The 27863-nt window shown below is 40.9% G+C and overlaps 1 pseudogene; it reads left to right on the top strand.

The window, feature by feature from the left end:
- Nucleotides 1-6862: 6862 nt before the first annotated feature.
- LOC115646925 overlaps nucleotides 6863-27863 on the top strand; it is a 35530-nt pseudogene continuing 14529 nt past the window's right edge.

Here is a 27863-nt window from a genome sequence, read left to right on the forward strand (position 1 = left end):
AGTAGTAAAAAATATTGGTCTTTACTACCTCATCTGAAGTTTTTTCCAAACTGTTCAGGTCCCCTGTAGTTTTCTGTTCTGAGATGAGTGAATATTCACCTTAAACTGTACAATTCAAGGTCAGCGTGAGACTTAAAGCTGTAGCCTAGTAGAGAAGAGGCACCCGTCTGCTGGAATTTCAGAGCAGACACGTCCTGAGTTTATAAAAGCAAACAACTTAGGTCAGATTTTCATTCTTGTATTACACTAAATCAGTCTGTGCCAAAGTGCATAAAAGCAGATAGCTCAGATTTTCATTCTTGAATTGAGATTTGGATTTCAGAGGGCGTGCCATGTGACGGAATCCAAATGACAAAACTGTCACAGTCATCTAGTTAGCCAGATTAGGGGGTTTTCTGTGTTAAATTTCCATGTTGTTGTTTTTAAGGACAGAAATTGGCCTATAATGTTTTTTGAACTGCTCCTATGATTGCTTGAACTTTATACCTTAATTCTGCTACGTGAAATACTTTAATTTAAACTTCAAATACCTAACCCAATGTTTTGTATTTGTCTCCCACTCCTCAATTTTTGCTACTACCTATAGTAGAAAGACAGAGCAGAGGAGAGTGGTTATAGCAAAGGGCTAGGAACCATCAAACAAGACTGGAACAAGTCTCGTAACCTGTCTATCCTATCAGGAAATCGAGATAATAATACATACCTACTTTTGTAATGCTCTTTGGAGAGGCACTTTGGTCCAGTGGTACCGGAGTGGTAAACAGGAGGCCTAGATTGTATTCCCAGCTGTGTCAATGAATATCTAACCTTGGGCAAGACTCGTGCCTTTGTTTCTCCTCCGATTCTTTGTCAATCTTGTCTATTTAGAATGTGAAGCCTTTGAGGAAGGGATTGTCTCTTAATATGTGTTTGTGTCTAGCATAATGGGGTCTGGTTTTATTTGGAACCTTTAGGTCAGGGGTGGCTAAATTGCTGCTCACAAGCTGCATGTGGCTCTTTTACAGTTAAAGTGCAGTTCACAGAGGCACCCCCCATTATCTACCAGATTGTGGAGAGGTAGTTCTGGGCTTCTGCTCTGCAGCAGGGTGGTTGACTGGTGCCTGCTGAGAGTGGGGAGGCACAATTTAAAAGTCCAACCCCTGCAACAGCTTGAGTCATGCCCCCCAAAGCACCCCTTCCTGTTACCCTCAGTGACCCCTCTCTGCAGCTCCCAGGCATTAGTTCTGCATGGAGAAGCAGCGGCAAACAGCTGGGAGCTGCAGGGACAGGCAGCTGCTTTAGCTCCATGGGGAGAGGCAGCAACAAAAGCAGCAGCTCTCCCTATAGCTCCCAGCTGTTTGCCACTGCCTTTCCCCATGGCTTCAACTCTCAGCTTGCTGGCTCCAGCAGCTGCTATGCAGGGACGGGGCCTGGCTATACTATGTGACTGAGTGAGGCCAGCAAACTCTGGCAAAAATCTGGAGGGGGAGAGTCACATGACTCTTTGTGCCCCACCATGCATTACTTCTGCTCTGTCCAGTGGGGACGGGGGGTTTCGGGGCTTCAGCCCCACAGGATACGCCTGCCAGGGCTTGGGGCTTCAGCAGGAGTGGGGCTGAAGCCCTGAGCCCCAGCAAGCACATCCCAGCTCTCAAACTTCTGAAGATTCTCGTATACGGCTCAGAGGGTCAGTAAGTTTGACCACTCCTGCTTTAGGTCCTCAGCAATACACAAAATCAATAATTCTGGAATGAAAAATGCCATGTAAAAACAATGAGGAGTCCTTGTGGCACCTTAGAGACTAACACATTTATTTGGGTATAAGCTTTCGTGGGCTAGAACCCACTTCATCAGATGCATGGAGTGGAAAATACAGTAGCAGGTATATAGACATAGTACTTGAAAAGATGGGAATTGCCTTACCAAGCAAGGGATCAATCTCACGAGGCAATTAAATTAACAGTAGATACCAAGAGAGGAAAAAATCACTTTTGTAGTTGTAATGAGGGTGACCCATTTCATACAGTTGACAAGAAGGTCATTAAGAAGGAGAGAGACACAATATAGAAGTGATAGTATGCTAATCAAACAATGACTTAGTGCTAATTCCTGGTTCCAGTAGGGGGAAATTAGTATGGTCAAATTAATTTTTGTAATGATCCATCCACTCTCAGTCTTTATTCAGGCCTAATTTGATGGTGTCCAGTTTGCAAATTAATTCCAGTTCTGCAGTTTCACGTGGGAGTCTGTTTTTGAAGTTCTTTTGTTGAAGAATTGTCACTTTTAAGTCTGTAATTGAGTGACCAGGGAGGCTGAAGTGTTCTCCTACTGGTTTTTGAATGTTATAATTCCTGATGTCACATTTGTGTCCATTTATTCTTTTACATAGAGACTGTCTGGTCTGGCCAATGTACATGGCAGAGGGGCATTGCTGGCACGTGATGGCATATATCATATTGGTAGACATGCAGGTAAACTAGCCCCTGATGGTGTGGCTGATGTGGCTATGTAAATATAACATGTTGATATTTTGTTTTATAAAAATAAATAATTCTTTAATCAAACGTATTCTCATACAATAGGTCCCTTAGATGCGATCCATATTGTGTAGCTCATTGAGCTAAGATTAATTGATTTAAATCAAGGCAATTTAAATCAGCAATTTAAATCAACTTTTCCATTTGTACTTCAGTTGTTTTCTAAATAAAGGTGTCTTCTCATTGGCTGATACAGCCTTTAAAATATGGGTCCAAATTTGAAAGAGAGCAAAATTGTAGGCCAACATCCTTCTCCACCACCACCTCCTCCTCCTTCCCCTACCAAGAGGCATCAACCACTCGCAGCAGCACTCTGCAGCCCAAAACCACAACCATAATCCTGGCCTGGTGTAGAAGGAAGACCCTGGGGGCCAAATCTGAGTGGCACTACTACTGCATGCACCAGATTGCAACTCCAGGAGTAGGGAGCTGGGCCCATTCCCATGGGGCAGGAGGTGCCACTATGGGGTGAATGTGGGTTCAACTCACTCTTTTACCCCACTCCAGGAGCCTCCTCACTGCACTGCGCCCATAATCCATCTAGAATCTTCCCACAACCTGTGGATGGGTCATAACCCACTGTTTGGAAAACACTGTTCTAAGTCACTTAGATGATCTTGAAAAATTTACCTGTTGTCTCCTTCTGTTGTTCTGAGCTCTGTACCTTATTTCTTGCTACACATTATGGTTGGGCAGCTTCCTAATTATTGCATGTCAAGTTTCCTGCCTCTCCCTCAACAAATGGGAAACTTCATCTGTGCTGTGAAGCATTCTGGCTGTAAAGACCATCCACCACTTTCTACTTTTTCCCCTTTTTTGTGTTAGTGTGTTTAGATTGGAAAATATTTGAGGAAGGGTTCTGATCATTGAGTAGCATCATTCACGTGTTATAAAGCATTGTGGACATGCATGCTATTGTATAAACACGCTCTCCATTAGGCATCTTTTCTTTTTGAAAAATATGCATAACTCTTACCAATTCTCAGACGTACACATGTATTCAATGGAAAGTATACTTTGCCCAATATGTAACCATATGCAAAATAAAAATCATGCACAAATAAAGAGTATATGTGCAATACGATTGATAAGGCATTTTTCCAATGCCCATTGTCAAGACATGTTACCTTTTGGGCATCACACTGTTAATGATTCCATCATATAAGAACAATTTGGCCCTTGAAAGTAGGAGGCAAAATATTTAAAGTAGAAAGTATCATTAAATAGTGTGGCCTTCTCCACAATATAACTGAGCCAAATAGCTTAGTCAGATTTTCAAAAAGACTAGACTCATATGAATGATTGTAGTTTCTGCTGTTATGCTATCTGAGTTTAGAAAGAATTGTATTTATTTTTATTTGTAAGTGCCAATAGAGACCATCTGCCAAACACTAGGTATCACTTAAATATCACTCCATATAAAGCATATTTCAAATGCAAACGTAAAAAGTCAGTACAATCAGCAGAGCCGTAAAGAAATAAATCATCCACATGGGACAATTGAAGAACCAAATCTGACCTCAGAGCCTTCCTTCCTCTGCTCTCCCACCCTTTAAAAGCTTTTGCAGGTGCTCTGAAGCTTAACACCTTTGAACTATTATGAACCATGAAGAGCAGAGTAAATTAATTCCAAAGTTTAGGAACCCTCCTGGAGAATACCCTGCTAACAGATCTTTTCCATCTAAACTAAGGAGACCCTAAGCTAAATAATTGCTCTAATAAATGTATATAATTATAGTGTGTCCTACTAGATAGCAAAAGATGTAGCTTATCTAGAGTAAAGGCACTCTATAGTTGTAAATCAACATGTTGTAATGGTTCTAGCCACCAATGTGAATGCATGTTTCTTTAGAAAATAACTAAAGTACAAATGGAAAAGCTGATTAAAATCCACAATTTCAGCTGAGGCTTTCCACTTGATGACTTAAATCACCTTGATTTAAATCAATCCTTTGATAGCAAGTGTTTTCTTAGCGTGAGCTGTCAGAGACTAGCCCTCTATATTCTATAAAGATTTTGCAGTTTAGTAAGAATGTCTTGAACAGTAAGTAGCTTCTTTAAAAGATCCAAGAATCTGGAAATTCACCACCCTCTGCTCACTTTGTGCAGTCAGGCTCTTTGTGAAGCCAGTGGGAGTGCACCTACTGAATTTAAGCTGTACAAGTGAGAAATTGACGTGATAGGGAACAATGTGAATTTATGATGTACAATTACATAACTAAAGTCGATGAGCCAAACTCATCCTTGACAGCACTCCAAACCCAAAGTTATACTGAACATAAGATGTAAAAAGGTATTGCTGAATCCATGTCTCCGTGAGGCATTATACCAGTCTGACTCACTCCTACTGTTTGCCATGCAAACTGGCTCTCCAGGAGCCATCACCATACTCTGTATAGCTATCTGTCTTAGAGTCATAAAAGATTAGGGTTGGAAGAGACCTCAAGTGGTCATCTAGTCCAACCCCTTGCTCAAGGCAGGACCAACCCCAATCTTCTGCTACTTGAACCTAGAGAGCAGCTATCAAATGTATTAAAACAGGAGCAGTGGCACCCTATTTTCTGTGCTAGCAAGAAGAGTTACTATTTTCTTATGTAACCCACACACCTTCTGGATGTGGTGGTATGTCCCATCTAGTGGCACTGAGATCACTTAGCGAGTGTAAGTTTAATGAGCTTCTATGTAGTAACTGCACCTTCTGCATAAGCTCAACCGACAGCATCAGCCAGCTGCAGTCAGATGACAGCATCAGCATAATATGATGAATTCAGATGCAGTGAGTTGTTCAGCCTGGCAAAAGACAATTTATTATTTTATTTAAAAGTGGAAACCTCTCAACTTGTGCTATCCAGAACATCAAATTAAAAACAAATCCTTTAGTAATGAAAGATTTTCACCATATCTTCAGTGTAGTGCAAAGGCTTTGAGGTGTTTGGACTCTCTTGTTGGTAATTCCGGACTTTATGCACTCAGAAATAGGGGCAGAAGGAAGCACTAGCTCTGGTAAGATGCCTGTTTCGCCTCTCAAATTCCCTCCAGCATTTCCCTCCTCAAAGTCACTAGGAGGGACAAATTTAGATCCCTTCCCAACTAGTCCCAAAATGGTGTATGCAGTGTTGTTGAAGAAGAGCTCTGTGTCAGGGCCAAAGCTTGTCCTTCTCACCAACAGAAGTTAGTCCAATAAAATATATTACCCCACTAACCTAGTCTCTCCGTTCCCAGTTTGATGCATTTTTAAAGCCTCATGCTGGAAATTGCTTTTAAAAAATTACTGCTTCCTTTAATAATTAGTGATGACCCATGTAATAGTCATTGATAATAAATAGTGTCTAGCAAGAGCCATGGGATAGAAAGCATGAGCCGAAGAACAAAGGGCAGCACCTTAATAGCACAACTCATCTAAAGAATTTTGTGGGCTCTGTATTGCCACAGATGCATTTACTCACTTTATTTGCAGTATGTGTTTAAATTGCTTGGAATCAGTGTAGTGCAAAGGAGAAGAATTATTCTTTCAGTCTGAAACATAAACCACACCCCAACTCCATTGTCAGCTATTTATTTCTGTTTGTAATGCACGTCTCATTTATTTGTTTTTAATCCTACTATGCAAACAGGCATTTTTGTGACCACCTTCTACTGCAAGAGAGAGAGAGAGAGAGAAATGGTTAAATATAAGCTAGTCTCTCTTCCCACACAGGGCTCTGTGCAGTGATTTGTGTAATGTCCCGAAGTAAGAAGCCATGAAGATAAATCTTGTCCCCGGCACTAACCCAGCCAGGGGGGCGATGCACGTTACCGCCGGCACGCTGAGCCGCCATTCATGACCAGAGTTCTCACCCCACTCTTCGCAGGGCACATGGGCAATTCCAAGTAAAAAACGATCAGCGGGATCAGTATGGTCAGCGGGGGCCTTTGATGTCTCGGCGCAGGGCAGCACGAAGAGTGTCTGGTTAATGTGTGAACCGCTCAGCATCAGTTGTGCCTGCCCCCCCCCCTTCCCTAGACCCAGCTCCCGCGTGGAAACTCCTCAAACAAACTCCTCGTTCCATCACAAATACAAACTAACGATCCCGCGGGGCTGCAGCCCCGAGCCGGGGCAGATGCAGCAGCAGGCTGCAGAGGCAGAGAACTAGCTTTGCGGAGGGTGAGCCTGCCAGGTGCGAGCCACGGAGAGCAGGGAAGCAGCGCTGAGCGGACTGGCGAGCAGGGCCCTCGCTGCGCACAGACCCACGCCAGGCTGGTCTGATTGCCCGGCTGCTGCCTGGGCCGACCCTGGAGCCCCCGGGGAAGAGGCGGCGGGTGGGGGCTGGCAGGGGAGGGGATCGCTCCCTCCGCCCCCTGCGCGGGCTGCGCGCCAGCAGGAGACACCCTCCGGTCTCCTCTCACCTCTGCTGGTGTCAACGGGGGCACGGAGTTGGCGGGAGCCTATAAAAGCCCCTGGCGGAGCCGGCGCCACCGTCCTGCAGGAGCGGTCAGAGCAGCCCAGGCACAAAGCGCTGAGACCCCGCGCCGAGAGCATGACCCAGCAATCCTGTCAGTGGGGCTATGACAGTGACAACGGTGAGTGAGGGGCAGGGCGGTCTCCGCTCTCAGCATCTGTCCGGCACCGCTTGTCTGGCAGGCGCTGTAAGCAGTGGGGCTGGGCTGGGCTAGGTGGGGGCTGGCTCCTGGCTCCTGCATCTTCTGCTTCCATGATAATAAATCTGGGCACAACTTTACAGCCAGATCAACCCGCGCTCCCAGTCCGATCTCCCCCTCACCCGGGAAGTGGATACTGGACAGCTCCCGGGGCGCTGCAATCCAGGTGGCTGCAGCTCCCCGGCTGTAAGGGGCGGTGCAGTCCTATGGCTAAGCAACATGTTCATCTCTAAAAACAGTTTCTTAGGAGTCACGGCTAATGCTTCAGATGCCTCCATCTGAAAACCAAAAGGAGGAAAAATGTCCGCAGTGAATGGCACAGCAGCGAGGAGGTGTATGAATGATGTGTAACATTGCTTGTATTTATATTAAACAGATGTCAACTTTTTATGCCTAAATGGAAGAGATTTTCGTGACATTTCTTTGCATTTCTTCCTTCTTAGGACCTGAGCACTGGCACAAATATTACCCTATTGCCAAAGGAGACAATCAGTCACCTATTGAAATCAATTCCAAAGAGGTCCATTATGAGCCCTCACTTCTGCCTTGGTTTGTTGGATATGATCCTGTCGGAGCTAGGACCATAGTGAACAACGGGAGAACCTGCAAAGTTGTGTTTGATGATACTTTCAATAGATCAGGTTAGTCTGGGTTTTACCTGAAGAAATTATACGAAAGCTCATGCTCCAATATATCTGTTAGTCTATAAGGTGCCACAGGACTCTTTGCTGCTTTTATAGATCCAGACTAAAACGGTTACCTCTCTAATACTTCAATTTAAAATGAACTCCTTAAAGCAAATATTAACACTCTAAAAGTACTGTATCACCATTCTTATTAACGTTTTTGCCCACAAATTCTTTACAACCACATGCAAAGTGCTGCACATATCATATGTGGCTCTTCAGGCTTAGAACAGCCATACATATTTGAGAGACATGCCAATACCTTTTAAGAAGTGCCAGCAGCATTTAGCATCTCTGTACAAATGGAATTTCATACTGATACCTTTGGCTATACTTCATAGAAAAGTTGCTGTCAATAAGCTATTAAGTTGCTTCACTATTGAGTTAAAAAGGAAATCAAGTGAATATAGTATTGCCATTCTAATTCTTTCAGCTCTAGAAATCAAAACATGTTTTCATCTTTGCAGAGCTTTTTAGTGAATATTTCTGAATGCAGATTAGCAACAGCCATAATTTCTGTTCACAAAGTACCTTGCTGTGTGAACACATCTGAAGAAGCATTAGAAACAATATGTACTACTTGGAGTAGTGCTGATAGGAAAATTGTTGTCAAAAGAGTTTGTTGTCAGAAAAGGCTGTTTTGTTGAAAGAAACCAATTTTTTTCATGACATATGAAATAATGTAAAAATAATATTAAAATGGTAAAACTTCATAAATTAAAATTTGAAACAAAGCTACACAGTTCCAACACAAAATGTTGATATTCTGAAATGAAAAATTTTCAAAACTGATTTTTTTCTGAGACTATGTCCACACTACGAGCTAAGGGTGTGTTTCCCCTGCTTGTGTGTGCATACTCACACTAGCTCTGATCGAGCTAGCACAAGTATAAATACTAGTGTAGCTGTGGTACCATGGGTAGCAGCAGAAGGAAGGCTTCGTCATGCCAAGTAAGTGCCCAGTGGTTTCAGGTGGGTTTATATTTGTCATGGCTAGGCCGTGCCTCTGCTGCTGCTCTCCATGCTACCCTAGCTTCATTGCTGTTTATTCTCATGCCTACTCGATGGGAGTTAGCACAAGCATGTGTACGCGAGGAGGGGAATCACTTCCCTAACTTGTAATAAAGATGTAGTCTAGATAACCATTTCATTCAGTTTGGAAAGAAAACAACATTTCAAAAGGAAGACAAAGTTTAAAATATTGACATTTCCTGCAAATCTGATTTTCGGCTAGCTCCAATTTGGACCCCATGCAATAGTCCTTATGCTTGAGTGTAAGGTCTGCAGGATTGTGTCATTTATTTGTAATATGTGAAATACCAAGCTAAAAAAAGGGAAAACAAATGGTCGTCCATTTATATTGTAGAGTGAAAGACCAGACTGTTTTGGCACAAAATATGATATTATTTTTAATCTGCATTGTAAGCTTCAAATGCTATTACTGTATTGCTAGTAGTGACAATAATAATCAGTATGAGAGAATTTGCTAAAAGACTCAATGCTCTTAAATATTTGTGTGTATACATCTTAACTTGTTTTTTATTACTTTGATGGGTTCATGAAAACAAATCTATAGTCAAAATGAATACAAGATGAATTATCCAATAAAATAAAAAACAGAAGCACAGAACAGACTGGGAATAGTTATGGGATTTTGATTAGTTCTCTAGCAAAGACAAAACCAAATCTCCTTCACTGAAATCACTTAGCATTTCTTCCTAATGCATAATTTTTTTCTTTATTAAATTCATTTTAGTGGCATTTGCTTTGGAATTCTATCATTGATGAGCTACATCATTATATGTAGCTGCAGTATACTAAAGACTTCCATAATCACCGCTCATTATGCTCACTAGGACTGTCTCATTGTTTCCTTGTGCTCCCATCTGTTTGTTGCATTCACCTGTTGTCTCTCGTCGTATACTTACATTGTAAACTCTTCAGGGACGCACAGTACAGAGTCTAAAGTAATGGGGCCCTGACATGACTGCAGCCCCTAGGGACTACTGTCAAGCAAATAAATAATAGTAATAAATAATCTTAGGTAAATTATTAAATGCTTACACATAAGAAATATATTTTATTGATTCCACTGCTGTCACAAAGTGCACAAAAGTTTGCACTTGTCTAAATTTATTTCAGGCTAGGTGTTCTCATTAGGTGTTTGATACTGAAAGAAAAAGTGACCAAGAGTGATGGGGTTTTTTTTTAGAAATCTATCTGCAAAATCTATGCCTGTTTTCTTCAGCTATCATGTGTCCCTGAAGTCTTAAACTGTAAACCAGAGTCCCCAAAATGTGGAGCTCTGCAAAAAGGAGTGCCTAAGGTGTTGGGTGTGTTGGAGGGAGTTAGGACTGATCCTGGGGGTCTAGGGCAGCTGGATCATGAGGTCCCACTTTTATGAAGGGGGCAACAGACTGAGCAACTGTACTCAAAAAATGTGCTAGAGAGGCTGGAGACGGAGTCAGTGTCTGAGGCCTGCTGAGGCCCAGTGAAGTTTAAAGGCACGTAAATCCAGTGTTGAGATCCAACCACAGCACCTTGATGAGTGCCCAGCGTGAGGATCTTGACCAGGGTAGGCTCCTTCTTCTAGCTCTATCACTCCACCAAATATCTCAGGCATCTCCCCTGATGCTCCGTGCACAAATTCTGTGGCCATCTGTACTACCTCCGCTACTGATTTTCTGATGGCTGCAAGACAGGAGGCTGGAGATGCAGCATTCAGACATGCTTTCCTGCAAGTCTCCCCCTTATCTTCCTGCCAGATCTTCCACTGCCTCATTACTTCCTGCCTGTCATAGAAATGTTTCTTTTTGGATGTAGCTCATTCATAAAACCTTTACGAACAGAATTTTAATGTGAAGAATTGTATATGCTGGTATTTCATAAAGAATGTTATATTTATCAACTTTCAATGAATATATGTTCATTTTTTGGCTTCTGCAATCATAGAAATAATGAGGACAAATAATAGTAATAACTCTTTTTAGTTGGGAAAAATCTAACCTGAGCTTGGACTTGTGTTTTGATCTAATCTTACAAAAAGTTATGAGGTTGAAGTTGCTTCCATATTCCCAGTTCCATGTTCATGGTTCCAGCTCCTTGCCTTGTTATAAAGTTTTGATTGTTTAAAACAAAGCCATTTGTAATGTAGAGAGCTCCAAAGCCCATTAAAGAACAACCTTTTAAGGTTCTGCTATCTCCTCTAGTCCCACAATTCACATTACAGGGAGTCAGCATTGTCTATTCATTAGCCAGGAAACTCTGCTAGCAGACTTTCCAACTCTGCCACTGATTTTGACTTTGGGTAAGTTAGTTAGCCTCTGTCCCTCAGTTTCCTCACATATAAAAGGGAAATGAAGATAACAAGCTAGTCTACTTTTGAATGGCGCTTTGAGATCCTTAGGTGAAAGACTTTATATACCTGCCAATTATTTATGATGATTTATTTAAGTATTACCAAAGTCAATAAGAGTTAGAAGAATTTGCATGGCTAAAACCTAGCATAAGGCTTTGCTTGCATAAGTCCAATGGATCGCAAACAGCAAAGCTAAACCCTCTGTGTTAGCACATCTTTTAACACTAAGCATTTCAGTATGTATGATTACAAGCACTAATTTGAGACCAGCAATGCTTAGGCCCAACAGGATTTAAGAATTGTATTGATGTTAACTTTGATCTTCCATGCTGTTGTTGGAGATAAAACCTTGAGGGCTTTTCAAACAAAGTCTTCTGGGGCTGCAGTAGTGGAGTGGGTTACATGTTTTCTGCCTCTGGAGACACAGGTTGCATTAGGTCACAAAAGACAATGAATTTGGGAGCTAATTTTATAACAGTCTCTACTCAAAACAGGCCCTGAACTGAAAGATCAGGATGTATTGGGTTGTAAGTCATCACTGATGTGTACTGTAAAACTGTGTGAGAAAACTGTACTTTTTTCCTTTGTGTATTAAGTGCTACTCATCCTTCAATAATACCAAATTTACTACAATAAACCCTGTATTTCTTTTGGTGTTATCTTCCCTTTTTAAAAGTTGCTTAGAGTGAAAATTCCATTTACAAATGGGAATGATGTAACTATGTACTGAAGGCCTTTTAGAAACATGCTTAACTGACTTTATTAGTCATTATGATTATGGGGGTACTGATAGCTTCTACTCAGCAAATGTTTATTTATGTATGCCTTTTTCTTAATGCATCATTGACATAATGAACTGTAATATTTAACTATAATGTTCCTTTGTTTTCTTGTAAAGCAACATTTTCTATCTTGGGGAATAATGCCTCATTATTTTCCTTTGTGAGTTACCACCTAACCCTGTAGATCGGGCCACAGGTAAGGGTTTTAAAACTTGTTTGCAAGGACAAGAACTCCTCATGTCTATAAACAGGGCTGACCTGTGCAAACTGATTTTTGTCACCTGACCTCAAACAGATGGGCCACATGGAAGACTCTCTGCTCCCCTCAGCTGCATCCGCCTGTACAGCATTGACCTTCACTGGCTATGCCAACCTCACTAAAAACTAAAAAATTGCACTGTTTGATGCAAATATACTCCATTATGGATAACCATGGGTGCTGCAGGAAATGGAGAGTCCCCACTCCACCAGACCTCTATCTCTGCACCCACAGTTACAGGCCCCACATTGTGACAGAGGCCTCTTGTAAATAGTTGCTGGGAACACTACATTTCAGCAAGTACTTTAGATTGTCCTCTCCTATTTATGGAACATTTATTATAGTGACAAGGACCCCATCCAAGATCAGTGTACAAACACACATAGTAAGAATCAGTCACTGACCAAGAGCTCTCTGGGAACCAAAATGTTGTCAGTACTTCTCTAACACCACTCTCCTGGGCTGTTTCACCTCTGGAGAGGTGCATCCCAAGGGCTTAAGCCAAGTTACTTCGGCCCAACAACAGCAATCTTACGGGAGTCACATCTGGATTCCCTACTGTGGCCATAATGTTTCTCCTTCAGAAATAAACTATGGGAAATTCCCAGATCCCAAAGCCCACACATAAAGCCAAACACTCAGCTAAATGCCTAAAGAAGGTCAATACCATTTTGACGGGACCACCTCCAACCCACCAGAAATGCTGCATACAGAAACATCATTAGAGAGAGCCTTTGAGCTCCACTAGGAGGCTCTTGTCCGTCCTTTTCTGCAATCCCATGTTTGGACACCATGAAAAGAAGCTGAGAGGTGTGATTGGGATTTCAGTGTAGGCTTTTCCAGACTCTTAATGTAGGGGAATCTTTTGTCCGCTTTTAATTTTCCAGAAAAGTGTTTCCAAATAGGATAGAAATAGCTGAGAGAGTAAGACATTATAAACATTATGTGCATTGGAACACTGTGGGTTCCCAGGTTTCCTTGCTGTGTATGTGAGATTGCCTAGAGCTAGACTAGAAGAAGGGAATGTGGGACATTCTCTTTGAAGAGGCTACAGAAATGCCTACCCTGCACACCAAACTCACTGCTGTGCTATGAATGCCAGAGTGGATGCAGTATTGCAGATATTATGGATAGAAAAAGTTTTGCTTAAACCTCTGAGGTCCCTAATCTAAACAATTCAGTCCTCCAGAGGCATAGTTATATTGATGGAGTTATGGAAGAAAGAGGGCATCTCCAGTGCTGTGGCTTATATAGTTATCCTCGAGGCAAGAAGGAAGGAGATCAAGAGGCTGCAATATCCGGCCTGTAAGAGAATTTTCAACCTTCACTCGTGTGCTGCATCTTAAGGCAGACCACCTCACCAACTGGGAGATGCAAGTTCTAGAATATGTAAGCAGTGTTTTCTTACTGACTTGCAAGAGAAGACATTCAACCTATCAGAGTCTTTTATGTGCAGGGGTGGCTCTAGACATTTTGCCACCCCAAGCACGGTGTCATGTCACGGGGGGTGCTCTGCCGGTTGCCGGTCCCGCGGCTCCAGTGGACCTCCCGCAGGCGTGTCTGCGGAGAGTTCGCTGGTCCCACAGCTTCGATGGAACCGCAGGAGCAGCGGACCCTCCACAGGCATGCCTGCAGGAGGTGCACCGGAGTTCCGGGACCAGCGGACCCTCCACAGGCATGCCGCCGAAGGCCCCCTGCCTGCCGCCTTCCTGGCAACCGGCAAAGCGCCCCCTACGGCATGCTGCCCCAAGCACACGCTTGGCATGCTCGAGCCTGGAGCCGCGCCTGTTTATGTGCAGCATTCTGTATTCACTTGCAGAGATTCTTTTCCAATCCACAGCCAAAGCAGTGATCTGCAAAGGCAGGAATGGTTTAGGTTTTGGAAAAGGTATCAGTCCTGTGATAGGAATCAGACAGGCTAAAATTACACCTTAGCACCAAACCAGAGCAAGGGGGCCTCACTTTGCAAATCAATATAGACAGCTTTCTCACCCTAGACTTAAAGGAAAAGATAATAGAAAATCCAGCGTCTCGGGACCTAGAAGTACTGCCAAAGGAAAACTCTCATGGTGGCCGAATAAACTCTATTTTCATGATGCCTACGTCCATTAAGGATAAGAACATAAGAACGGCTGTACTGGGTCAGACCAAAGGTCCATCTAGCCCAGTATCTGTCTACCGACCAGTGGTCAATGCCAGATACCCCAGAGGGAGTGAAGCTAACAGTCAATGATCAAGTGATCTCTCTCCTGCCATCCACCTCCATCCTCTGATGAACAGAGGCTAGGGACACTATGCTTTACTCTTCCTGGCTAATAGCCATTTATGGACTTAGCCACCATGAATTTATCCAGTTCCCTTTTAAACACTGTTATAGCCTCAGCCTTCACAACCTCCTCAGGTAAGGAGTTTCACAAGTTGTGTGTGCGCTGTGTGAAGAAGAACTTCCTTTTATTTGTTTTAAACCTGCTACCTATTAATTTCATTTGGTGACCCCTAGTTCTTGTATTATGGGAATAAGTAAATAACTTTTCCTTATCCACTTTCTCCACATCACTCATGATTTTATAGACCTCCATCATATCCCCCCTTAGTCTCCTCTTTTCCAAGCTGAAGAGTCCTAGCCTCTTTAATCTTTCCTCACATGGGACCCTCTCCAAACCCCTAATCATTTTAGTTGCCCTTTTCTGAACCTTTTCTAGTGCTAGAATATCTTTTTTGAGGTGAGGATACCACATCTGTACACAGTATTCGAGATGTGGGCGTACCATGGATTTATATAAGGGCAATAATATATTCTCAGTCTTATTCTCTATCCCCTTTTTTAATGATTCCTAACATCCTGTTTGCTTTTTTGACCGCCTCTGCGCACTGCGTGGACATCTTCAGAGAACTATCCACGATGACGCCAAGATCTTTTTCCTGACTCGTTGTAGCTAAATTAGCCGCCATCATATTGTATGTATAGTTGGGGTTATTTTTTCCAATGTGCATTACTTTACCTTTATCCACATTCAATTTCATTTGCCATTTTGTTTCCCAATCACTTAGTTTTGTGAGATCTTTTTGAAGTTCTTCACAATCTGCTTTGGTCTTAACTATCTTGAGTAGTTTAGTATCATCTGCAAACTTTGTCACCTCTCTGTTTACCTCTTTGTCCAGATCATTTATGAATAAATTGAATAGGATTGGTCCTAGGACTGACCCTTGAGGAACACCACTAGTTACCTCTCTCCATTCTGAGAATTTACCATTAATTCCTACCCTTTGTTCCCTGTCTTTTAACCAGTTCTCAGTCCATGAAAGGACCTTCCCTTTTATCCCATGACAGCTTAATTTACGTAAGAGCCTTTGGTGAGGGACCTTGTCAAAGGCTTTCTGGAAATCTAAGTACACTATGTCCACTGGATCCCCCTTGTCCACATGTTTGTTGAACCCTTCAAAGAACTCTAATAGATTAGTAAGACACGATTTCCCTTTACAGAAACCATGTTGACTATTGCTCAACAGTTTGTTTTTCTATGTGTCTGACAATTTTATTCTTAACTATTGTTTCGACTAATTTGCCCGGTACTGACGTTAGACAAACGGTCTGTAATTGCCGGGATCACCTCTAGAGCCCTTTTTAAATATTGGCGTTACATTAGCTAACTTCCAGTCATTGGGTACCGAAGCCAGTTTAAAGGACAGGTTACAAACCTTAGTTAATAGTTCTGCAACTTCACCTCTGAGTTCTTTCAGAACTCTTGGGTGAATGCCATCTGGTCCCGATGACTTGTTAATGTTGAGTTTATCAATTAATTCCAAAACCTCCTCTAGTGACACTTCAATCTGTGACAGTTCCTCAGATTTGTCACCTACAAAAGCCGGCTCAGGTTTGGGAATCTCCCTAACATCCTCAGCCGTGAAGACTGAAGCAAAAAATCCATTTAGTTTCTCCGCAATGACTTTATCGTCTTTAAGCGCTCCTTTTGTATTTCGATCGTCAAGGGGCCCCACTGGTTGTTTGGCAGGCTTCCTGCTTCTGATGTACTTAAAAAACATTTTGTTATTACCTTTGAAGTTTTTGGCTAGCCATTCTTCAAACTCCTCTTTGGCTTTTCTTATTACACTCTTTCACTTAAGCTGGCAGTGTTTGTACCCCCTTCTATTTGCCTCACTAGGATTTGACTTTCACTTTTTAAAGGAAGTCTTTTTATCTCTCACTGCTTCTTTTACATGGTTGTTAAGCCACAGTGGCTCCTTTTTAGTTCTTTTACTGTGTTTCTTAATTTGGGGTATACATTGAAGTTGGGCTTCTATTATGGTATCTTTAAAAAGGGCCCATGCAACTTGCAGGGATTTCACTTTAGTCACTGTACCTTTCAACTTTTATTAAACTAACCCCCTCTTTTTTGTATAGTTCCCTCTTTTGAAATTAGATGCCACAGTGTTGGGCTGTTGAGGTGTTCTTCCCCCCACAGGGATGTTGAATGCTATTGTATTATGGTCACTATTTCCAAGCGGCCCTGCTATAGTTACCTCTTGGACCAGCTCCTGCGCTCCACTCAGGATTAAATCTAGAGTTGCCTCTCCCCTTGTGGGTTCCCGTACCAGCTGCTCCATGAAGCAGTCATTTAAAGTATTGAGAAATTTTATCTCTGCATTTCGTCCTGAAGTGAAATGTTCCCAGTCAATATGGGGATAATTGAAATCCCCAACTAGTACTGGGTTCTTAATTTTGATAGCATCTCTAATTTCCCTTAGCATTTCATCATCACTATTACTGTCCTGGTCAGGTGGTTGAGAATAGATCCCTAATATTATATTTTTATTAGAGCATGAAATTTCAATCCATAGCGATTCTATGGAACATATGGATTCGCTTAAGACTTTTACTTCATTTGAATCTACATTTTCTTTCACATATAGTGCCACTCCTCCCCCTGCATGACCTGTTCTGTCCTTCCAATATATTTTGTGTCCTGGAATGATTGTGTCCCATTGATTGCTCTCAGTCCACCAGGTTTCCGTGATGCCTATTATATTAGTATCCTTCTTTATCACAAGGCACTCTAGTTCACCCATCTTATTATTTGAACTTCTAGCATTTGTGTACAAGCACTTTAAAAACTTGTCACTCTTTATTTGTCTGCCCTTTTCTGATGTGCCAGATTCTTTTTTATGTGATTGTTTATCATCTGATCTGGCCCTTACATTGTCCTCTTTCGTCCTCTGTTCCTGACTATACCCTAGAGATTCCCTATCATCAGATTCTTACCTAAGAGAAGTCTGTGTCCGATCCACATGCTTCTCTGCAGCAGTTGGCTTTCCCCCATCTCCTAGTTTAAAAACTGCTCTACAACCTTTTTAATGTTTAGTGCCAGCAGTCTGGTTCCACTTCGGTGTAGGTGGAGCCCATCTCTCCTGTACAGGCTCCTCCCATCCCAAAAGTTTCCCCAGTTCCTAATGAACGTAAACCCCTCCTCTCTACACCATCGTCTCATCCACGCTTTGAGACTCTGAAGCTCTGCCTGCCTACCTGGCCCTGCGCGTGGAACTGGGAGCATTTCTGAGAATGCCACCACAGAGGTCCTGGATTTCAGTCTCTTCCTTGGCAGCCTAAATTTGGCTTCCAGGACATCTCTCCTACTCTTCCCTATGTCATTGGTACCTATATGTACCATGACAACCAGCTCCTCCCTAGCACTACACATAAGTCTGTCTAGATGCCTCGAGAGATCCGCAACCTTCGCACCAGGCAGGCAAGTCACCATATGGTTCTCCCGGTCATCACAAACCCAGCTATCTATGTTTCTAGTGATCGAATTTCCCATTACTAACACCTGCCTTTTCCTAGCAACTGGAGTTCGCTTCCCCAGAGAGGTAACCTCAGTGCAAGAGGCAACCCCAGGACCATCTGAAAGGAGGGTCCCAACTATGGGAAGGTTTCCCTCTGCTCTCATTGACTGCTCTGCTTCCCTGGGCCTTTCTTCCTCCTCAACAGCACAGAGGCTGTCTGAGCGGAGGTGGGATATTATCCGATCTTGCATGCAAAGTCCATGCAGCTGTTTATGAGTGCCCACCTATGTCTCATGGTCAACCTTCAAATTCAAGGTTTAAAAAGGGGGAGTTCAATGAAAAACAGATTTACACTCAACCATTTTCTTCATTCCTATGCATCCAAACTATGGGGAAATTTTCAGGCTTTCCTGGCAATTGCGTATCATCGAAAGTTAATTGTGTTTGTCCTATGGGATGCATTTTTATCTTGGGTACAGGGTAAGTTATTCATCTTATCCTAAACACCTCTGCTCATTATGCAACAGCATTCAAAAACAGCAAGCAAAATGTTAGACTGCAAAAAGGAATGGTATGGGAAATAATACTGGAAATATTATAATTGTTCTATTCCTTAGAACTGGTGGAAACCAGATCAGCATAGATGACCACTGTTCATACCATCTGGAAACTTAAACTGCTCAAATTCCAGGACAGAGAATTTGGTGGTAAACCCACCCTTCAGGAGGAAGCATCCCCAGATCCTGAAACATTCCTCATCTATGGGAGACTCTAGTGATAGAATTTTGCCAACCAAATTTGCCAACAATTGAGATTCTGAAGGTTCCCAAGCAAAGTTGCAGTAAAGATGCATGCTCCATTCCTTGGACAGGACCACATCTTCTCCACCTATTGTAAAGATAGCAGCAAGATAATTCTGCAGTTAAGGATTTCTCATGGATAGATAGCAGTTGTCAGGGAATCTTGCAGGATTTCAGGTGCATGCTGTTACACTTTTGCTTTCAGGTTGAAAGAATGCAGCTGACACATCCTACAATAGGAATTTTGTTCTGTGGGCAAAATCAAACATAGAATATAAAAACACCCTTCTGAGATTCTCTTTATCTATAAAATGTCAGAGAGGAACTCTACAGCCATTGTCAAATTATGTACTTGTGTCCTTACCTCTCTTTTTTCTGAGGTAACAGAGGAATTGGACATGCAAACCTCACTATTCAAATCAATACAGTTCATAAAATAAATATTTTGTGGATGTAAATGTTTTACACAGTCCCTTAGCATCTACTGCTAAGCTACTCATGGAATATCAGAAACTCACCTTCAAAATTGGCATATCTCCTAATGTTGTGTTCATCCATCAGAGTGTTAAAATTGGATTTCCTGAAAATGAAGGAACCATGAAAGAAAAAATACCCCAAAGGATGTGAATTTCTTTTGTCTGGGAGAGCTACAACCCAAATAGCTTGTCCTCTTGTTCTGCTTCATCTGATCATGGATGGTAGAACTCAAAAATCCGCATCCCTGCCTGCTTAAAGAAATACATTCAGAACTCTATAGACAGAAGAGATGGAGTAGACATCTTCTTTGTTACAGCTGCAGGACCCAGAAAGCCAGAGCTAGGATAAAACCACAAAAAAACTGCAGACTTCACTGTGTCTCCTTTTGGGTCCACTCACATAGAGAGCATCAGCAGCAGGAAGGATGTGACATCTCTACAGCATTGTCCACAGCTCACTGGTTTAATGACAGGACCTTTATAAAACATTACTGGAGACCTTCATATGGGGACACGTTCAGCTTGGCAGCTGTGAATCTCAGGTCCTAGAAGATGATATTTTCCACAAGTGAAAATAATGTGCCATTATTCCCTGATGTATAAAAACAGATTGCCTTTGATTTTAACAACAGGTAATTCTATATGAGCAGTGTAATGATACATTATGTTCCCTTCATCTCCAAGTACAATCTCAAGGGAGATATGTATGTTACTTACCCACGTTTTTTTTAAGTGGAAGTGAGCTTTCATCCTTTCATTTCTTGCAGCACAGGAACAGAACAGTTTCAAAGAAATTGGTTCCAGGCCACAAGCTGAAACAAAATAAAGGTCCCTCTTACTAATTTTTAAGCCATGTGGAAGTCTCCACTGTGGACTTGGTCTTTGGATTCTTTATGTTTGGTCCTTGTGATCTGGACTCCCAAATTTTTGTGAAATGTGTATTTGTTAGATTTCATCTACTAGGTTAAAGGTTACCTTCAGAGTTTCTCTTTATACTTTAATAGAATGTATTACACAAAACAAAACAAGAGAAACTCTTTCCTCCCATTGAACAGGTTTCTAAAAGATAATCTCCATTCATTTTTTTGGTGAAGTTCTATGGCCTATGTTACACCGTAGGGTCCGCTAGATTATCACAGTGGTCCCTTCTAGCCTTGGAATCTATGAATTAAAGTTAAGCCATAGTCTTTTGTCATTAAATCTGGATCAAAATCAGTTAGGCACAAATTAAGCCCTATTTATAGAAGAGAAAAGCTTTTTTTTTTTTTTTTTTTGGCATGATGTCTTACAGCTTCACCTGGTGCCAGAGTTAAAATGACTATTGATAGTCCAAAAGTGAAAATAGTGTCATTATTTTCCCTAAAACAGGATTACTTGGTTTTCCAAGTCTGTTTTAATGGACAATTGATGGCCTTGACAGCTGCTACTGATCCTGCTGACAAACTGCCTACAATATTACATTTCTGAGAGAACACATGAAAGGCCTCCTTTAGATGCTTTAGTTCTAGGACATTTCAGATAAGAGCTGGACATGGACTTACTCCCTGTCTTTTCAGATCCAGGGATGTAATTGTCCTTACCTAACGTATACGGACCCAATCCTGTGAAGTGCTGGACCTCTTTTAGAAGTTGTTGAGCACCTTTAAGTTCCATGAAAGTCAATGGGTATTGAGGATGCTCAGAGCTTGACAGGGTCAGACTCTAACTTACTAGCTGGAAAGTGTGTGTAGATTCTTGACTACTCACCATGATGACACTGTCAAAATGCACTTATCTTGTGCTTTATGGTCTATAAATAAAACCTTCCTAGTGTTTGGAATAATGGCTCGTTAGTACATTATGGCCTCTTTGATGACCACATTGCAATGGGAATTACACCTACAGAACTTCTGCAGGGAAAAAAAGTTTGTCTGCATGCTCAGTAGCCACTTCTCTAATTTGTTCATTTTTACCTTTTTCTTCTGCCCTTTCTTCAAGAAATAAACTTTCCCCAGAGACAACAGACTGTGCTGTAAATAAGCATTGCTTGCAACATAGTAGTTTTTAAAGCTTTGGCAGGGCTTTAGTACTTCATGGCACCTCTGCAACACCTGAGACAGTCCCATCAATTCATCAGCATAGATTTGTTAATTTTGCAGAAGGACATTTGCTAGAGGATAGTCGGCCATCTTTAGTTTGCTTCATCCCCAAACTGCAGTACATGCTGCTGTTAGAGGAAGGGGACCTGTTTGGTAACTAGCATCACATTCTGTGGTTTGACCCTGATTCATGGCAATTTCTATAGCTATGTAATCAAATAGTGCTATGTACCCTAGTTATAGGAGATTATAGGCCCGATCCTGCAAAGTGCTGAGTTCCCTCAACTTACACTGAAATAATTTGAATTTGCAAGAGGTGCTCAACACTTTAAAGGTTTGGACTCCTCTCTAGTAAATATATGAACCTCTCTTGTGAAGTAAAGCTTCCTGAAAAAGTTCTGAGCCAAATATTGATGTGGGTTATCAATTGCAGTGCTGAGAAATGGACCACTCCCAGGTATCTACAGACTGCGTCAACTTCACTTTCATTGGGGTTCTTCTAATGACCATGGCTCTGAGCACATTGTGGATGGAATGAAATATGCGGGGGAGGTAGGACCCATTTTTTAATATACTAACATATGGTGCAAACTGAAATTTGGAATTATTGTGCAGCTGGACAACATGAACCATTTTCAATTTCAAGTATTTATTTGTATTTATTGGTTTGTGTATGAAACCTGTTATTGCAGTGAATATTCAAAAATGTGAATAAGGGTGAATCATTTCTGCCAACAAACACAGCTTTTCACAACTAAAATATAAACCCCTACCCTTGGCAAAATTGTTAATTTTTGTAAATATGCCTGAACCTGATATTTACCAATTTCAGTGAGATCTTTTGCTGTTTTTTGCAGCAACCACAGCTTTTGTGGCAGTGTTTTGTTTTTCTCAAACTTGTGAAAATATCATGTTTTGCTAGTTTTACTTGTTAATCATTAATACATCTTGGTATTGTCCTAACTATTTGCAAAATTATAGTTCCATAATATATTTTCACAGATGAGGGAAACAGCTTGTTAAAGGGACATTTAAATTATCTGAGGTCCAAAATTGGATGTACCTTAAAACGGATGCATCGTGGTGGAGAATATCCTCCACATTCTAAATATCTGTGCTTTTAAATTTATCAGTCTATTGTCAAGAATTGTTTTAAACAAATATTTGCTGCTATTTTGGTGTAAAAGCACCAAACTACTATGTTCTGAACTCACTGAAGTTAATGGGTGGATTTGACCCAGTATGTACTCACTATGGGCCTAAATTCTCCCTAATACTCAAAGACCAATTAATTAATAACAAATTCCAGTTTCTATCTACATCCCACATGGGAGTTCAAGGCCCAAACTACAGTGGAAATACCATGGTTTCTCTATATGAGAAGCCATGCTGCAGCCTCTTAGTGCTCCTGCCCTGAAACCTTCATACATGCCATGGTGCTGAGTTTTATGGTGTTTCTGAACAGCTTGCCATAAGGAGAAATACTGGCAGACCAGATGCATAGCATAGATCCATTGGCCCAAAACCTTGTGGTAGGGGCCATGAATGATTTTTTTCTATCCTCTCTGTGCCTACTAGCATCAGCCATGGTCAAACTGCATCGCTATGCTAGTTCCTAGTTGCAGGCTGAATGGGAGGACTCTCTCTCTCCAAATTTCTGCTTGGTTCCATCAAGCAAAGGGCTTTTACTTTGCCTTTAGTTTTCAGGACTAAGATTTGACCTCTAGGTCTTTGTATAGAGGAGAATGAATTTGTGGAGTAAATTGTGCTTTATTGGAGTGTAATTGGAGGCCTTGGGCTATGCTGCTTTTATCCTTCATAATAACATGTTGCATCAACACAGAAGTAAATTAAGAAGGGCTGTCAAGCGATTAAAAAATTAATCACGATTAATCGTGCAATTACAACATTAATCACAATTAATCACACTGTTAAACAATAGTAGAATACTATTTATATAAATATTTTGGATGTTTTCCATATTTTCAAATATATTGAGTTCAGTTACAAAACAGAATATAAAGTGTACGGTTCTCATTTTATATTATTTTTATTACAATATTTGCACTGTAAAAGTAAAAGAAATAGTATTTTAAATTCACTTAATACAAGTCCTGTAGTGCAATCTGCTTATCATGAAAATTGAATTTACAAATGTAGAATTATGCGCAAAAAATAACTTCAAAAACAAAACAATATAAAACTTTAGAGCCTCCAAATCCACTCAGTCCTCCTTCTTGTTCAGCCAATCACTCAGACAAACAAGTTTGTTTACATTTGCAGGAGATAATGCTGCCCGCTTCTTGTTTACAGTGTCACATGAAAGTGAGAACAGGCATTTGCATGGCACTGTTGTAACCAACATCGCAAAATATTTATGGGCCAGATGAGCTAAAGATTCATATGTCCCTTCATGCTTCAACCAGCATTCCAGAGGACATGTATCCATGCTGATGGGTTCTGCTCGATAATGATCCAAAGCAGTGCCGACCAATTCATGTTCATTTTCATCATCTGAGTCAGATATCACCAGCAGAAGGTTGATTTTCTTTCTTGGTGGTTCGGGTTCTGTAGTTTATCATTGGAGTGTTGCTCTTTTAAGACTTCTAAAAGCGCTCCACCCCCCACCTGGATCAGAGTCTGGAAGGCACTCAGATTCTTAAATCTTGGGTCCAGTAGTGTAGCTATCTTTAGGAATCTCTCATTGGTACCTTCTTTGCATTTTGTCAAATCTGCAGTGAAAGTGTTCTTAAAATGAACAGCATGCTGGGTCAGCATCCAAGTCTGCTATAACATGAAACATATGGCAGAAAGTGGGTGAAACACAGAGCAGGAATCATACAATTCTCCCCCAAGGAGTTCAGTCACAAATTTAATTAACACATTATTTTTTTAACAAGTGTCATCAGCATGGAAGCTTGTCCTCAGGAATGGTGGCGAAAGCATGAAGGTGCATATGAATGTTTAGCATGTCTAGCATATAAACACCTTGCAATGCTGGCTACAAAAGTGCAAACGTCTGTTCTCACTTTCAGGCTAGATTGCAAATAGGAAGTGGGCAGCATTATTTCCCATAAATGTAAACAAACGTGTTTCTCTTAGCAATTGGCTGCACAAGAAGTAGGACAGAGTGGAACTGTAGGTGCTAAAGTTTTACATTGTTTTGTTTTTGAGTGCAGTTATGTAGCAAAAAATCTACATTTGTGAGTTGCACTTTCATGATAAAGAGATTTCACTACAGTGCTTGTATGAGGTGAATTGAAAAATACTATTTCTTTTGTTTATCATTTTTATGGTGCAAATATTTGTAAAGTGAGCACTAAACTTCTCATATTCTGTGTTGTAATTAAAATCAATATATTTTAAAATGTAGAAAAACATCAAAAATCTTTAATAAATTTCAACTGGTATTCTATTGTTTAACTGTACAATTAAAATTGTGATTAATCGTGATTCATTTTTTAAATATGATTAATTTTTTGAGTTAATTGCATGAGTTAACTTTGATTAATCGACAGACATAAATTAAGCAATCTACTATATTCCACATTCAGGGACAGTTATTCATTGATTCATAGATTCCAAGGTCGGAAGGGATCATTGTGATCATTTAGCCTGACCTCCTCTACAACAGAAGCCATAGAATTTCCAAAAATAATGCTGTGTGAACTACAGCATATCTTTTAGAAAAAAATCCAATCTTAATTTTAAAATTGCCAGTGACAGAGAATCCACCATGATCCTGGGTAAATTAAGTGGTGTTTTGTTGGATTGGATTTGTTGGATTGGATTGCAATGATACCATATTTGTTTTCTATAAAAAGTTAGAGCTGGGTGAATATTTTTTTTAATAATAATTTCATTTGACCAAAGATGAAGTTTCAGTTGACCTAAAATTATTCACAAATTTAACACAAATACTTTTGGCCAGTCATAGACTAGCAAGAAGAAAATATGTAGGGAGGAGGTGTTGCTGTACATTATTCCCCTTTATAACCTTTACCTCAGCAGTTAGGGTCCTTTCTTGGGTTGTGGAAGACCTGGATTCAAATCCCTGCTCTGGAAAAGACCTAAAACAGACCTCCTCATTTCACCTAAAATTCACATATGGTTTGAATCAAACCAATTTAAAATATATATATATTGGAACTGCTACTGAACTGCAAAATCAGTTGTTTGTCCAGTTCTCATGAAGATATGTATTTGATACCACAGTGGTATTAGAAGCTATATAAGTTCTCTGGAAGGATAAATAAATGTTGAAAAATTTCCTGAAAACACAGTATTGCAGAAAGTAGAAGTGGGAGGAGGTCACCTTGTCCATTCCCTAGCAGTGCAGGGTTGGGAATAGAGCAGACAACTACAAAGTAATAATTTATTAAAGCCACACCTGAATTAGGATTCTTCTTTTAGAATTTCATTAACTTGAATTTCATTAATCTCAGTTGAGATTCAAAACATCAATGGATAACTCATATTTTGCACATGTGCAATTACATGCATGGGTAAGCATCTCCTCTATTACATGATCTGATTAATTTTAAGCACGTTTTCCAATATTTTGTGCAGTCTCCCAAATCTAATTTTTACACTTTATTTAAAACCAAAATAGCTGACAAGTGATTGCTACAAAAGCACAAGCACATGGAAGAGCTGTGGAAGGTATAGGACATATTTATACATATTTTCTTTTTATGCAGTGATACATTTGGAGCCCAATCCTGCATTCCCTGCTCACCCTACTAAAAGAGGTTTGGGAGCACAGCGAATGCAAGACTGGGCTCTTGGTGGCTTGTTATTGCAGAATAGTATTAATTATGTTTTAATTGTATTTGGTACAGCTTCACTTGGTACACTGGTATTCCAAATACAGTAATTATGCTGATAGCTTTGAGAAACTATGATGGTGTGGCTATTTTGGGCATTTTTCTGCAAGTAAGTAGAAGTGCTCATTCTTTCTTTGTACTATTGGCTTTGTACTGTTGCATATATTGGTTCTTTGCAGGAGAAAGGTTCCTAGTCTACTTTCCATATTGGATCACATTAGAGGCCATGTTCAGAATGGTGGATTATGTCGGATTATGTTCTGATGTGAATAGAGGGACTGAGGAAGATGTCATAACCACAGGGTGCACGCCTCCTGCTCAGGGGGTGCAGTGTCAATAGCAGGTGGCTGTCCAATAGCAATCAGCGGTGCACTGTATTACTCACCGCTGATTTCCATGTCCGGGATCTCTCCAAAGATTCTGCTTTAATCTTTCCATGAGAAAAACATGCCAAAAAACAGCATGTATCAGTATCACTTGTACCAGTTTTACCCGGTAGGTGTATAGTTTTAGTTTCAAATGGTGGGTTTTAGCCACTCATCTCTCATCAATGTTAATTAGAGATAGACCCAAGATCAAACTTTATATTGGGATCCTGATCAAAATCTTCTCAGTTTTCAAATTCAAGGTTTTGGTTCAGCCCATTGCAGAAATGGGATCCAGCCAGGGAGTTTAGATTTGGTCCAGATTCATACTTCCTCCTAATTGTGGAATTTATTCCAAGATTTTGGTTTGGGCTTATTTCTAATATTAATAGACCAAAATCTGAGATCCTTCCTGAGTTCTTTAGCTCTATTCAGGCAAAACTCAGTGGGTCCAGTAGTAGTTGTATAGTGAAAGACCCTCAGTTGTTGAAAGTCTGTAGTCCTTTTCTTTCACATTGGGATTTCTGTGTCCGTTATGAGGCTGAGGAATGAGAGCACTGCCTCTTAGCAGATGTAATAGGAGCCGGTGCTGTGTGAGCTTCTCCACACATCTCTGCAAATACACCCTGAGCCTTTTAGTTATATTAAATAGGTAAATTTGAATATTTACCAGTCAAATTATGTGGTGGTGTTGTGAGAAGAGACCTATTTCTCTGATGCCAAACTTCAATGGGTATTTGGTTTATATGGGACTCACAGTGAGGCCCAAGAGAATAAGGTCAAATTTGCGTTACTGGTGACATGAACCATGTTCTAAGCCATTCTTTCAGTGATGAAATGTTACAGTCTAAAAGTAATGTGCTACCCAGGGCCTTCCCATAAACTGTTATACTCTTCTGAAATATAGAAGCAGCAAAGAATCCTGTGGCACCTTATAGACTAACAGACGTTTTGGAGCATGAGCTTTCGTGGATGAATACCACTTCGTCAGATGCATGTAGTGCATATTCACCCACGAAAGCTCATGCTCCAAAACGTCTGTTAGTCTATAAGGTGCCACAGGATTCTTTGCTGCTTTTACAGATCCAGACTAACACGGCTACCCCTCTGATACTGAAATATAGAGAGTCATATTATAGTATTTTTTTGCTCTTCTCTTCTTTTCTTTACCTGAGATCAGACCTTTGCAGAGATATCAGCTTTCTGCTCATATTTTCCCTGGATAATCAGCTGGCATATAGTTGTATTTTTAATAAAGCCAGGCTACTGCATAAGGGTTTAAAGCATGCATTTAGTAG

The sequence above is a fragment of the Gopherus evgoodei genome, chromosome 2 (assembly GCF_007399415.2).
Source record: "Gopherus evgoodei ecotype Sinaloan lineage chromosome 2, rGopEvg1_v1.p, whole genome shotgun sequence".
NCBI lineage: Eukaryota > Metazoa > Chordata > Testudines > Testudinidae > Gopherus > Gopherus evgoodei.